Source organism: Heteronotia binoei, chromosome 4 (genome assembly GCF_032191835.1).
Source record: "Heteronotia binoei isolate CCM8104 ecotype False Entrance Well chromosome 4, APGP_CSIRO_Hbin_v1, whole genome shotgun sequence".
Lineage (NCBI taxonomy): Eukaryota > Metazoa > Chordata > Lepidosauria > Squamata > Gekkonidae > Heteronotia > Heteronotia binoei.
The window spans coordinates 106182257-106194841 of record NC_083226.1 but is presented as its reverse complement, the minus strand read 5'-3'; the positions used below and the strand labels follow the sequence as shown (position 1 = coordinate 106194841).

Genomic DNA, 12585 nt, shown 5'->3' with positions numbered 1-12585 from the left:
GTTCCTGCTGGCCTGCAAATGATGTTATAAGTTTCTAAGTGGCCCTTGGCAGAAAAAAAAGGTTCCCCACCCCTGCTATAGAGCTCAATTGAAGGCCTATGAAGTGGCAATGAAAACAGCAAAAAGAGATTATTTCACTGCCTCATTGTGTCCACTAGCTCTCAACCAGCTCAGTTATTCAAATTGGCTTGACAATTGACTACCCCTTTAGTGTGTGCTCAAATTGATACTGATTTGGCTCTCAGCTGTGATTCAAACTTTTTTGCAGATAAAGTCTCTAAACTCTGCCTGGAGTTGGCTACTGAATTTGATAACAGTAATGGAAAGGGGGCTCTGGTTCTTTTTTGGAGTCTTTTGGCTTGCTCACCTTTGAAGATGTTGACAGGATCCTGACAGCTGTGAAGCCAGACACCTGCTGCTTTGATCCTTGTCCCTTATGGCTGGTAGAGTCATGCCATGAAGTGGTAAGTGGCCCTTTGAGACAGATTATTAATTTGTCTCTCCACAGGGCTGTTTCCCCAGCTCTCTTAAGGAGGTGATGGTTAGACCTCTTTTAAAGAAGTCCTCCTTAGATAAAAAGGAGCTTGCCAAATACCACCTAGTGTCTAATCTACTTTTTATGGGGAAGGTAACTGAGTGAGCAGCTCCAAGTGTTCCTGGATGAGACATCTGCCCTGGACCCTTTTCAGTTGGGCTTCAGGCTTGGCTTTGGGGCTGAGACAGCACAGGTTGCTTTAGTTGACAGTCTCCATTTACATCTAGCTTCTGGTGTCCTGGCCCCACTGATGGACCTGCCACCACTCTGGATTAAGGGTTCCCCTTGAGAAGGCCTCCCAAGCCCTTCAGGTCTCCAGTAGCTTAGGCCAAATAATAGGCATGAGGACCAGGCAGAGTGAACAACAACAACAAGGTTTATTGCAGGGCAATATAAACTAACAACGTGCATGAAACAGTAAAAGGGTGAAGGGAAAATAAACAAAAGTCCTAACGCATCTGAACTTACAGTCCCTAAACTACTAACCAGCACTCACCCCTTTCCTTAGGTGAGGGAGCTTTCACCTGCTCAGACTTTTCAGGCCCAACCTACCTCCAGCTCAGCCTTCCAGGGAAAGAGCACCCACTTCCTGGGCTTGGCCTTTATATTCTCTCCCCAGGCCCCACCCCTCTCTGGGCCTGTTTCCCTCCAAACCCCTTGCCACCCAATCATAAGGACAGAGGGGATCCTGGAAAATGTAGGCTTTTCCCAGTAACTCCTAAGCAGGCTTCCCTGGGGCCTGCAGGTCTAACTGGGCCCAGGATCATGACAGACCTCCTGATGACATCTGGGTATTTTTTGGCCACTGTGTAATAGAGTGTTGGACTGGATGGACCATTGGCCTGATCCAACATGACTTCTCTTATATTCTCTTAAGGCATGTTGGGCCTATTGATCCTTTTGGATATGTTAGTACAGTTGACCCTTTGGTCTGGATTGACCATCTTGCCTCCCTGAGGTAAGGGGCACTTCCCTTAGCTGGTTCTCTTTGTTGCTTCAGGGACACTCTCAGAGGGTCACTATGAGGAGAGGTCTTCTCTATGAGACTTGAATTGTGGGGTCTCACAGGATTCAGTTGTTTCTTCTACATTATGTAACACGTGCGCGTGTGCACACACACCCTTGCCTAGATCATCAGGAGGTTTGGAGGTGGGTGCCATCTGTATGCTGATAACACTCAGCTCTTCCTCCTGCTGGGTAGGCTGCCAGCATCAGAGGTTTTAACAGTACTCCAGTGTCTGGATGCAGTGATCCAGTGGTTAAGAGGGAGCTGACCGAGGTTGAATCCGTCCAAGATGGAGGTCATGAAATGCTAGTTGGAGAGTCACTCCTAAGATTTGGTGTCCAGTTGACAACTGTAGACTCTGCAGAGTATTGGTGTGTGGATGGATTCTGTGCTATCACTGGATGAATAAATGTCCTGGTAGCATGGTCAGCATTTTTTCACCTGATGTGCTAGCTGGCTCCTTATTTGTCTGGGTCATACTTTGCCACATTGTACCATGCAGTGGTCTCCTCCAGACAGGACTACTGCAATTTTTTCTATGTAGGGCTACTCTTGAAAATCCTTTGGAAACTGCAGGTGGTCTGGAATGCAGCTGCCAGGTTGCCAATATCACAGTCAGTTTATGTTTTTTTCCAGTTTTGCAGCAGCTGCACTAGTTTGTGGATCCGGTTCAAGGTGTTGATGTTAACCTTCAAAGCTGTTAATGATCTAGGATCCCCATACCTAGAGACTGCCTCTCTTGTTACAATCCCCTATGCTCCCTTTGGTCATTGTCTAGGAGCCTTTTGGTGTCTGGTCTCAGAATAGCTCGGTTAGCTGTCACCAGGGGAAGATTTTTTTAAGTTGTTACCCCATCCTGTGGAATCCACTCTTGGGTGACATGCATGCCCTACTGGATTTGTTTAGTTTCTGCGGGGCATACAGAGCTGAATTATTTAGATTGGCTTTTGTAGGGTAACCACGTGTTTGGGTGGTTTTAATAATGGTATGGTGAAAGCCATTTATTTTAATGTTTTAATATTGATATTTGTATTTGTTTTATGTTGTTTTTGCCTTATTGGTTTTAATGTTCTAAGTCACCACAAGACCCCTGAAATGAATGGCCACCAAAAAAATCTAATAAATAAAGAATCCCACATTTGAATTCCTTAAGAAACTTAAGGTGTGTGCTATCAGGTCCCAGAAACTTACTGTTCTCCCCCTCCCATTTCTCTAATGGGGTTAAATGTCATCTCTTGTCAGCTCTATTTGACTTCTTCAGATTCTCTTTTTCTGTGTAGTTGTTGAGTTCTGGGTACATGTCCTACAGTTTCTCTGGTGAATGCAGATAAGTGGAATTTATTTAACTTCTCTGCCATCTCCCCATCTTCCTTCAGCAATTGCTTTATTTCTTGATCATACAAAGTCTTATGTGGCTGGTTTCCTGCTCTAGACATGTTTGAAGATATGCTTATTGTTTGTCTTGATGCTCCTAGTAGTCTGCTCCTGAAATTCGCTTTTTGTATGCTTAATTATTAATTTATGGTTCTTTTGCCATACCTTGTGTTCCTTTCTGTTCCCTTTGTTAGGGCGGCAGATCTTCAACTCTTAAAAAACCCAAACTTTTTGCCTTTTTTGGCTTTCTTGTGTTGTTAATCATGCAATCTTTTGGGCTTGGTAGTAGTTTTCCTAGAGGGGGAATGAGTTCTATCTGGCCTTCAGTTTGTCATTGAGTTTACTGTCAAGTCACAGCTTGGCAACCAATAGGGTTTTCAAAGCAAAAAATGTTTAGAGGTGGTTTGCCATTGCCTGCCTTCTCATCATAATCCTGGTATTCCTTGGAGGTCTCCCATCCAGTACTAGCTGCAGCCAACCCTGCTTAGCTTGTGAGTTCTGATGATATCGGGCTAGTCTGTGCTATCCATTAAACAGTTGTCAGGCATTCTTTAGGGATTTAACTCTCTTGTGTTTCTCTTCAGTTTTGTAAAGTTGCCTCTTTTGAAATCAAATGCTACTATTTTGGTCTTATGTTCGTCTTATATTGTTATGAATGCTAAACTTAATGGTATTGCAGTTGCACAACTGCTTGGATCCTAATATCAGGTTATGCTTCAATTTTAGTCACTATTTGAGATTGGGAAGTGCAGTTACAGACACTCTCTTCCTGTCCTATTTATACCTGGTGCCTCATAGGGTTGTAAAATTGTAAGGAGCTTTCTGCTGGACTAAGAAACTTCTTCCAAATTGGGAGAGCTCTGCAGTTAGCAAAATAGCATTGTAGACTCAGACATTGTGTTTTGGAACTGCTTTGTGTGAAAACCATGGTGATAAATCTGTGAGAGACTGCTGATTTCCTTGATATGAATTGGCTGTCTGTACAGAGAGCTATTGAACATATAATTAGATAAGAAAGTGGCAAAAACTTGCTAATTCTTTCTGTTTGCAATTTTTCCCCTTTCAGCATATGTGAAAAAAGCTTGCAATACCACTTTTTATCCAGGACCTTCCAACTCCATTTATAGCATCAAGCAGCCAGTTTCTGTAAAAACTAAAATGTTTAATTCTGTGACAGTTGTTGTAATGGCAAAATTGCAGGTTCCTCAGGCTTCTGACCTTTCATTTCTAGTTCGTAAACAATGGAAGAAAAGCAGTAATATACTTTCCCTGTGAAAGCGAAGTGGCCAGTGTACTGTACTGAAGGAAACTGGAAATGCAGTTGGTGTAAAGGCCACAAGCTATGTCTGGCCTTCTAAGTTTCTCCCTCCCTCCCCGAACATTTCGTTTATGAATGAATTGGTCATTGTGGAAGAGAACAGGAAAAGCCAGGTCAGAAGAAAATCATTGTCAGGGTAAAGAGAGCTTCATGTGGGCTTTTTTTGGTGTAGTGGTAAAGAGTGTCAGACTAGTATTTTGGATATCTAGGTTCAAGTCTTTACTCATGCCCCAGGCTGTGCTGCGGCCCATCCTTGCCCCCCATGGTGGTCTTTAAATTGGGAGGGGGGAGACTGGGGCTGCTTCTGCTGCCTCCCTGCTAGGTAGGCGAAGAGGTAGGTAATGGTTGCTGTTGTGCTGCCCCTTCTGCCTGCCTGGGACCTGGGCAGATGAAAGAGATGGCATGGCCTCTCTCTGAAGCAGTTTCCCCCTGGGATGCAGCTTTGGAGTGACCACACAACCTCTTTTGTCTACCCAGGTCCTGGATGGGCAGAAGGGGCAGCAGGGCTGCTCTGCCTCATCTGGAGGCAGCTGCAGAGCAAGACCACATTGCCTCCTTTGTCCACTCGGGTCCCAGGTGGGCGAAAGAGGCTGCGGGGCTGCCATGCCTCACTCCAAGGCTTGCACAGGAGGCAGCTCTGAAGTGAGGCTGCACTGCCTCTTTCATCCCCCTGGTGGGTGAAAGGGGCCATGTGGTGCTTCTGCCTTGCTCTGTGGCCCAGTTGCTGACAGGCCACAGGCCAGTACCGGTCTGTGGACCAGGGGTTGGGGACCCCTGCTCTAAAACAATAAGCGGGTGATAAAGATTTAGTACTATAGTGAATATGAAAACAGTAAAGGTGGGTGCAAATAAATAGAAGCCCTGACGCATTCCCTGCTCTAATACCAGAACTCACCACCTCTCTTGGGTGAGGGATCTCTTCCCAGTTGCAAGCGCTCTAGACTACAGCCTGCCTCCAACTCAGCTTTCCAGAGAGAGCCTCATTGCCTGCAGCCTCTTCTGTCTGTGCTTGGCCCTTTTATGTTTCCCCCCAGGTCCTCTGGGCTAATTCTCCCTCCAAAACCTTGCCACCTGATCAGAGACAGAAGGGATCCTGGGAAATGTAGGCTTTCTGTAATAACTTCTAGGCAGGCTTCTCTAGAGCCTGTAGGCCTCACTAGGTCCAGGATCATGACAGGGTTTTTCAATGATCAATTTAATTGTATTTATTAGTGGGCTGAGAGGTTTGATAGGCTTGAGGGGGGAGTTGGTTGGGTTGGAAAATTGCACTGGGAATTTTAGTTGGGTAAATTGTAGTGATTTGCATGTTAGTGTTAGGCTTGTCTCTTGCATTTACTATCAGATGTTTAGTGAGTCGCATTCTGGGCCAATAACATCTGGTAGGGGAGGCCATGTTAGGGTTAGGGATACCAGTAATATTGGGGTGCGGCAGGTATGCTTGTGGGACAAGGTAGAAAATAGGAAGGAGACAGAGATGGGAATGCTTGATCCCCTTCCTACCTGCATCCCTTCCCAAGGGATGCTGGTTGTGGGACTAGGAAAATGTACTCTTCTCTGACACTGGTGCTGTGTAATGCTAGGTTTATTAACAATAAGACCTCCATTTTGTAGGATTATCTGGTGGAGCAGCATGTGGATCTGGCATGTGTGAATGAGACCTGCGTGAGGGATGACAAGACAGTTGCCCTGAACCAGCTTGTCCTCGCCCAGGGTGTTTGGTCCTACACCAGTTTCAGACCAATGGGCAGGAGTTGGAAGCATTGCATATATGGGAGCCTTTCTCCTTCAGGGTGCTACCTTTACCAAAAATTGCTGACATTGAATCTGTTGGCCTAGTGTGGAAAGTTGAGGAGAGTTTGGCTATCTGGCTGGTGTACTGACTGCCTAACGCATTAACAGATACCCTGCCAGGCTTGTTGGAAGCTGTATCAGGCTGGGCCCCAGATTATTAATCCTTTGGGACTTCAATGTCCATGCTGATGATGTGGCTTCCTCTCAGGCCAGGGACCTAGTGTTGTCCATTGTGACACTGAGATTCTCCCAATTTGTAACAGCTGCTACACATCCAGTGAGCCACATGCTCACATTTTTGGCATGGGATAAATGTGGATCTGGGATGGGATAAATGTGGATATGGTAACCACTGATGCAGTTCTATGGTCAAACCACTTTGACTTGAAGACTTGGCTGAGTATTCCAAACCCTTCCTGTTTTAGACAGCAAGCAGATTTATGGTTGCCTGTGGAGATTGATTTACCCTAGTGCACTCTGCTGATCAACACCTACTGGTAGCCCCTGGCCCAAAAGATGTCCACTTAACCTCATCCAGAGTCAGGGCTTTCTCTGCCTTAGCCCTGGCCTGATGGAACACACTCCTGTGTGAAACTGGGGCCTTGTGGAACTTTTTACAGTTCAACAGGGCCTGTAAAATGGAGCTGTTCCACCAGGCCTTTGGCTTATAGAAATGCATTAACTGCCTAACATCCTGCAAGAGGAACTATGAACTGCTTTGGAATTGTTGTCTTTGTGCTGCTGTATTGTCTTGATTGTTTAAACTGGGTTTTTATTATAGGTTATTGCTATTTTATTTATATTTGCTGTGCGCCTCCCTATTTTTTGTGGATAGGGCGAGATATAAGCCAAATAGATAAAACCTACCTCACAGGGTTGTTGTGAGGATAAAATGGAGGAGAAGTGCAACAATGTTAAGCTGTATTGCATCCTCATTGGGGAGAAAGGAAGGGTACAAATGAATCAAATAATAATAAAAAAACCTTTGCGTACTGATGTTAGAATGCTAGAATTCTAAAGTCTTCTGGGAAATCCTGTTATAAAGGAGGCTGAGAAGCTGCTGAAAACAGTTAATTAAAAAGTTAATTTGGCAATGGTGCTGAAACTGGGATGCTTTAGGAACTGGGGAATAAAGGAATCTTGGATTTTCACCCATCACTTCCTTGGAGGACCCATGACAGGTTGGCTGTAGTAGATAGTTCAATGATAGCCCTGAGTTCGCTTGCGGAGAGGGCGGGATATAAATGCAAAGTAATAAAATAAATAAATAAAAATAAAAATGTCACCTCATTGTGTGGCAGTGGTGAAAAAGGCAAACTCCATGCTGGAATTATAATAAAAGACTAAAAATAAAACGGCCAATATTATAATACTGTTGTATAGAACTAGGGACTGCTCTATTTGGAATATTGTGCACAGTTTTGATCTCCCTAGCTCAAGAATAGGGCAGAGTTGGAAGATGTGCAAAAAGGAGGCAGCCAAAAGGTTTCACGGTTTGGAGCGCCTTGCCTATGAGAAAAGGTTGAAGTGTTTGGAACTCAGTTTAGAAAAAAATTTGACAAACATTGGCGGATGGACCTCCCACTACCATAATCCAAGAACTTGGGGGTGACCAATGAAGTTCCTGGACAATATACTTGGGACAGACAAAAAGTAATACTTTACTTGCCAAGTAATGAAATTGTCTGCCAGCAGATATAGTGATTGCCACAAGAGGGAATTAGATTAATGGAAGATAGGTGCATCAGTGGTTGCTAACCCTGGTGAGGAAAGGGAATGCTTATATGCAGAAGTCACAAACCTGTGTCAGTAGTATGCAACAGACTATTATTCACAGTTAGGAGCCCTAGTTTAAAGTGTTGGAGCTAGTTATGGACATAATATCAGTACTAATATTTTTTATGCCAATGAAGGCTACTGCTGATGATAATATCAGTATTTTAGAATAGATACTTATATTTCAGTGTTTAGGTTGCTTGTCTGCCTTACCCAGGCTGAGAACAAATAGACATTGAGTGACTTCCTTTATGCAGTGGAGCTCAAAGTTGCAAATACAAAACTACACGTGACAATTCTTAAGTAACTCAGATGTTCAATTGGTGGTCTCCTATGCAAGACAATGCTACCTGTCTCAGACTGGCCTTCCTTCCTACTGGACTGCTGAAGAGTGGCAAATGTAACACGTTTGGAGAACTGTAGGCCGGTTAGCCTGATCTCCTGGATAGATTGCGTTTGCATGTATGGTCATAATATGTATGCTTTCAACACACATGTCGGTTTTACTCCCCAGGCCTGGTGCCAGGGTTTTCGGTGCCCTAGGCTGCAGGCTCCCTTCTCCCAACTTCCTGCCCTGCCCCCGCGCAGGAGCTTACCCCAGTGTGCAGTGGTGGGTTGGGGCTAGAGTTGGCAAGGGCGAGTATGGTGGCGGCAGTTTTGAGCCAAGGGCGCCCCTGCTCTCAGCACACTGGAAGGGAGAGTGCAGCATCAGGAAGGGCTGGGCAGCTGCTGCAGCTTCTCCCTGCTGGCCTGGCTCAGGGGTGGCTGCAGCTGGGGGCTGCTTGGAGGAGTATACCTGCCACTGTCGCCCCTATCAGGAAGGGTTGGGTGACTGCTACAGCTCTTTCTCTCTGGGCCCAGCTCAGGAGCAGCTGCTGCTGGGAGCAGGGCCATGTGGAAGAGCGTATCTGCCACCGTGTCACCCATCCAGGAAGGGCCGGGCAGCTGCTGCAGCTCCTCCTTTTGCTGGGCACATGTGAGCCCTACCAGCCGGGCAAGGTAGGCATGCAGGAGCCACCCCTGCTGCCAAATGGTGCTATAGGTGGCCACCTACTTAGGTCGTGTTGGCCCTGTTGCTCCCAACTTCACAATAGAGAGTAGCCTGAAAGTAAGGAGAAAAATCTTCCTTCTGCCATTTCCCACTCAAAGGTATTGTTGGGTTTTGTTGTGCACGAGGGAGTACAACAAGTCTGGGAAAAGAGAAACATAATTGACCACTATGAAACCTTTGACAAAATCATAAGGCTTATTGTTCAGGCTTGTAACAAGTAAGGAGCCCATGAAAGTGGTGAAATCAGATGTCGTTAAGGGGAATAAATAGAAATGTCCAGCCTGGCAATAATACAACAGGCATTTGGCAAGCCTGGCTGCACATACAGAAGGTGGTGGTCCTGGGAATAATTCCTAGCAGAAATGGGAAATTGGGGTAGAGGTGTGTTGGAGGCATTTTTCATTGTCTTAAATTAACTCTAGAATTAGTACTTGTGTCAGGAAATTCCGTAATCTATATTAGATCACTCTGGACTAGAAGCCTTTTAAGTAGAAATGCTGGTATAGGTATTCTTCCTAAGGCCTGCTGTTAAGGCAGCTGGATCCTTTGTGCTTTATTGAGAGATCCTGGGGGGTAAACAAAGAAACTACCTTTCACACTTTGTAATGTAGATGGCCTGATAATTTGTTTTCTTGGGTTAATTTGATTGGCAGAGAAGAGCTAGTTTTGGCACTAAGATGAGGGCTGGGAGTAGGGTGGAGAGAAGTAAACAAAATGTGTGTGTGTGTGAAGTGCTATAAAGTCACTACCTGCCCTTTGCAAGGAATTGCCCACTGGGAGGAAAAGAACTCCCAGCTAGGAATGGGCAAGAACAGAGAAAATAGAGGTTTGTTTTGATTTGTGGAGAGTCGTGGATAGGGATTGGCATGAACCTCAGTTTGTGATCTGTGACCCAGCGATTTTCATGATGAATTCTGGATCATGGGGAGATTTGTGCTCATCTCTACTCCCAGCCTCCCTGCCAAGATTCCTCCAAGATGCCTTTGGAGGAATAGCTGCTTGGCTACCACCTTCACTTTGGCTCCCCTCTTCAGATAGGGTGTTTGAGATGGTGGAGGTCTATGTGATACAGAGAACGAGGACCAGCCCCCAAAGTTATATAGTATTAAAAGAAAATGTTTACAAGCATACTTTTAGCACAACACCAGATCTGAGCAAGGAGAACAATTGGTAAAAAAACCTCATATTCTCTTTATTTCTTGCTGTATGTGCCTTAATTGGTGTTGAAATAGGATGGGGTCTTTTAGCTTAGTATTCTAGTTTTCTAGTTCTCCATTGACTTGAAGCTTGCTCCCAATATCTCAGATGAGCACATGGTCAATATGGCTGCCTCTGGAGTTAAGGGTCCTGTTTCCTCTAATCTCCTGAGCATCCCAAAGAGAGCTATTTCCTGTTGCAAGAAGATTTTTTTAAATCAAATCTTTGTCTGTTCCCACTTGACCCTGGTCAGCCCAGGTCAAGGTGGCTTTTTTTGTTTCCAGGAATCTACTTCCTCTAGAATTTGACACCCCCAATTCTCTGTTCCCTGCCTGAATAAGGGGAGTGAGAAGGGGGAAGCTTGAACATCCCTTTGTCTAAATCCACTAGCATTTGTTCGAAGGTGGGCTGAGGTAAGCTCTGCCCTCTGTCCTAAGACAATAGGGTGACCATAATGTTTGAAGGCCAGCCAGGGACACCTTGGGGGGGAAGGGGGGAGGCAGGGGCGCGCGCGCTTCACGAGCGCGCCGCCGGAAACAGGAAGTGACGTCATGCCACCGCCGGAAACAGGAAGTGATGTCACTTCCGGTGACGTCATGCCACCGCCGGAAACAGGAAGTGACACCACTTCCTGTGACATCATTTCCCCCGCGTCACCTGCCGGAAACGGGAAGTGACATCACTTCCTGTGACATCACTTCCCCCAAATGACATCATTTCCCCCAAATGCCACTGCCGGAAACAGGAAGTGACTTCACAGCACTTCCTGTGACGTCCCCAAAAATCCCCCAAATATCACCGCCGGAAACAATTTTGTTCTCAAATCCTGTATATACTTCATCAGTATATGGGATAAGGCACTTTCTCAACTGTGCTGCATAATGCAGCCTATTTATTTTGTCCTGTTTGCTCTGTTGGCTCTATCTGCGCCACCTTCATCACTTTCGGGGTGTGGATCCCCCAGTGGGGTGGTCTCCCGACTCCCTCCGCCAGCTGTTTCTGATAGCCCTGCGCCCCCTCTTTCATTTGATATGTGTCCCGTGCGGGTGCCACCCTCCCGCCGGGAGATGCCGCAAAATGAGCCCCCTTGAGGCTTATGGCGGCAGGGCTCGGGGGAAGCGAGCTAGACTGCTGTTCTTTTGAGGGGTTATAGAGTGTTTCGAGCCCGTCCCTGTGGCATCGGTCCCATCATTGTGGGACCCAGGGGGTCGGCACAGCGGCCCGCCGAAGCAGCCTGTCACTAATAACACAGGTCAAGATGCAGGACAGGAACCCGGAAGTGACCGACAGGCTGCTTCAGCGGGCTGCTCAAAAGAATAGCAGTCTAGCTCGCTTCCCCCAAGCCCTGCCGCCATAAGCCTCAAGGGGGCTCATTTTGCGGCATCTCCCGGCGGGAGGGTGGCACCCGCACGGGACACATATCAAATGAAAGAGGGGGCGCAGGGCTATCAGAAACAGCCGGCGGAGGGAGTCGGGAGACCACCCCACTGGGGGATCCACACCCCAAAAGTGATGAAGGTGGCGCAGATAGACCAACAGAGCAAACAGGACGAAATAAATAGGCTGCTTATGCAGCACAGTTGAGAAAGTGCCTTATCCCATATACTGATGAAGTAAATACAGGATCTGAGAACAAAATTGCACCAGAAGACACAAACACAAAGCTCCCTTACACTGAATCAGTGCTTGGGTCCACCAAAGTCAGTATTGTCCACTCCAGTCACAAACACAAAGCTCCCTTACACTGAATCAGTGCTTGGGTCCACCAAAGTCAGTATTGTCACATAAGAACATAAGAGAAGCCATGTTGGATCAGGCCAATGGCCCATCCAGTCCAACACTCTGCGTCACATAAGAACATAAGAGAAGCCCTGTTGGATCAGGCCAGTGGCCCATCCAGTCCAACACTCTGCGTCACATAAGAACATAAGAGAAGCCCTGTTGGATCAGGCCAGTGGCCCATCCAGTCCAACACTCTGCATCACATAAGAACATAAGAGAAGCCCTTTTGGATCAGGCCAGTGGCCCATTCAGTCCAACACTCTCTGTCACATAAGAACATAAGGAGGGAGGGAGCGAGGGAAGGAAGGAAGGAGGGAGGGAGGGAGGGAAGGGAGGGAGGGAGGGAAGGAAGGGAGGGAAGGAAGGAAGGAAGGAAGGAAGAAAGAAAGAAAGGAAGGGAGGAGGGAGGGAGGGAAGGAAGGGAGGAGGGAGGGAAGAAGGAAGGGAGGGAGGGAGGGAAGGAAGGGAGGAGGGAGGGAGGGAGGGAAGGAAGGGAGGGAAGGAAGGAAGGAAGGGGGGAGGGAGGGAGGGAAGGAGGGAAGGAAGGAAGGAAGAAAGGAAGGAAGGAAGGGGGGAGGGAGGGAAGGAAGGAAGGAAGGGAGGGGGGAGGGAAGGAAGACCGCCCCCTCCCGCCAGCCCCCCCCCCGCTTTCGGCCCCCACCCTCCCTGCTTACCGTCTTCCAGGGCGGGTGACGGCCTCTCCTCCCGGCGGCTGGTGCTGCTGGCGAGGCTGGCGGCGGCTGCGGAGGCCGGGA

At 47.1% G+C, this 12585-nt stretch overlaps 1 protein-coding gene across 1 annotated transcript in view; it reads left to right on the top strand.

The window, feature by feature from the left end:
• The first annotated feature begins 268 nt into the window (after positions 1–268).
• FER (FER tyrosine kinase) overlaps positions 269–12585 on the top strand; it is a 295373-nt gene continuing 283056 nt past the window's right edge. Inside the window, exon 1 of the mRNA XM_060235624.1 lies at positions 269–464. The gene's annotated coding sequence lies outside the window, so the exon portion shown is untranslated. The remainder of the gene's footprint in view (positions 465–12585) is intronic.